We start from the raw sequence: 2,501 nt of genomic DNA on the forward strand, positions 1-2,501 counted from the left end.
AAACCACTTTTCGCACTTGTGTTAGTGTTGAAAAACCACTTTTCGCACTTGTATTGGTGCAGGAAACCACTTTTGCACTTGTATTAGTGTGGAAAAACCACTTTTCGCACTTGTGTTAGTGTTGAAAAACCACTTTTCGCACTTGTGTTAGTGTTGAAAAACCACTTTTCGCACTTGTGTTGGTTTTGCACTTGTATTAGTGTGGAAAAAAAACACTTTTTGCACTTGTGATAGTGTTGAAAAACCACTTTTCGCACTTGTGTTAGTGTTGAAAAAACCACTTTTCGCACTTGTGTTAGTGTTGAAAAACCACTTTTCGCACTTGTGTTGGTGCAGGAAACCACTTTTGCACTTGTATTAGTGTGGAAAAAACACTTTTTGCACTTGTGATAGTGTTGAAAAAACACTTTTCGCACTTCTGTTAGTGTTGAAAAACCACTTTTCACACTGTGTTGGTGCAGGAAACCACTTTTGCACTTGTATTAGTGTGGAAAAAACACTTTTTGCACTTGTGATAGTGTTGAAAAACCACTTTTCGCACTTGTGTTAGTGTTGAAAAACCACTTTTCGCACTTGTGTTAGTGTTGAAAAACCACTTTTTGTACTTGTGTTGGTGCAGGAAACCACTTTTGCACTTGTATTAGTGTGGAAAAAACACTTTTTGCACTTGTGATAGTGTTGAAAAACCACTTTTCACACTTGTGTTAGTGTTGAAAAAACACTTTTCGCACTTGTGTTGGTGCAGGAAACCACTTTTGCACTTGTATTAGTGTGGAAAAACCACTTTTCGCACTTGTGTTAGTGTTGAAAACGACTTTTCGCACTTGTGTTAGTGTTGAAAAACCACTTTTCGCACTTGTGTTGGTGCAGGAAACCACTTTTGCACTTGTATTAGTGTGGAAAAACCACTTTTCGCACTTGTGTTAGTGTTGAAAAACCACTTTTCGCACTTCTGTTAGTGTTGAAAAACCACTTTTCGCACTTGTGTTGGTGCAGGAAACCACTTTTGCACTTGTATTAGTGTGGAAAAAACACTTTTTGCACTTGTGATAGTGTTGAAAAACCACTTTTCGCACTTGTGTTAGTGTTGAAAAACCACTTTTCGCACTTGTGTTGGTGCAGGAAACCACTTTTGCACTTGTATTAGTGTGGAAAAACCACTTTTCGCACTTGTGTTAGTGTTGAAAAACCACTTTTCGCACTTGTGTTGGTGCAGGAAACCACTTTTGCACTTGTATTAGTGTGGAAAAAACACTTTTTGCACTTGTGATAGTGTTGAAAAACCACTTTTCGCACTTGTGTTATTGTTGAAAAACCACTTTTTGCACTTGTGTTGGTGCAGGAAACCACTTTTGCACTTATATTAGTGTGGAAAAACCACTTTTCGCACTTGTGTTAGTGTTGAAAAACCACTTTTCGCACTTGTGTTAGTGTTGAAAAACCACTTTTCGCACTTGTATTGGTGCAGGAAACCACTTTTGCACTTGTATTAGTGTGGAAAAAACACTTTTTGCACTTGTGATAGTGTTGAAAAACCACTTTTTGCACTTGTGTTAGTGTTGAAAAACCACTTTTCGCACTTGTGTTGGTGCAGGAAACCACTTTTGCACTTGTATTAGTGTGGAAAAAACACTTTTTGCACTTGTGATAGTGTTGAAAAACCACTTTTCGCACTTGTGTTAGTGTTGAAAAACCACTTTTCGCACTTGTGTTGGTGCAGGAAACCACTTTTGCACTTGTATTAGTGTGGAAAAACCACTTTTCGCACTTGTGTTAGTGTTGAAAAACCACTTTTCGCACTTGTGTTGGTGCAGGAAACCACTTTTGCACTTGTATTAGTGTGGAAAAAACACTTTTTGCACTTGTGATAGTGTTGAAAAACCACTTTTCGCACTTGTGTTAGTGTTGAAAAACCACTTTTCGCACTTGTGTTGGTGCAGGAAACCACTTTTGCACTTGTATTAGTGTGGAAAAAACACTTTTTGCACTTGTGATAGTGTTGAAAAACCACTTTTCGCACTTGTGTTAGTGTTGAAAAACCACTTTTCACACTTGTGTTGGTGCAGGAAACCACTTTTGCACTTGTATTAGTGTGGAAAAAACACTTTTCGCACTTGTGTTAGTGTTGAAAAACCACTTTTCGCACTTGTGTTAGTGTTGAAAAACCACTTTTCGCACTTGTGTTAGTGTTGAAAAACCACTTTTCGCACTTGTGTTAGTGTTGAAAAACCACTTTTCGCACTTGTGTTGGTGCAGGAAACCACTTTTGCACTTGTATTAGTGTGGAAAAAACACTTTTTGCACTTGTGATAGTGTTGAAAAACCACTTTTTCGCACTTGTGTTAGTGTTGAAAAAACCACTTTTCACACTTGTGTTGGTGCAGGAAACCACTTTTGGCACTTGTATTAGTGTGGAAAAAACACTTTTTGCACTTGTGATAGTGTTGAAAAACCACTTTTCGCACTTGTGTTAGTGTTGAAAAATCACTTTTCGCACTTGT

Source organism: Myxine glutinosa, unplaced genomic scaffold (genome assembly GCF_964187855.1).
Source record: "Myxine glutinosa unplaced genomic scaffold, kmMyxGlut1.1 SCAFFOLD_1827, whole genome shotgun sequence".
Lineage (NCBI taxonomy): Eukaryota > Metazoa > Chordata > Myxini > Myxiniformes > Myxinidae > Myxine > Myxine glutinosa.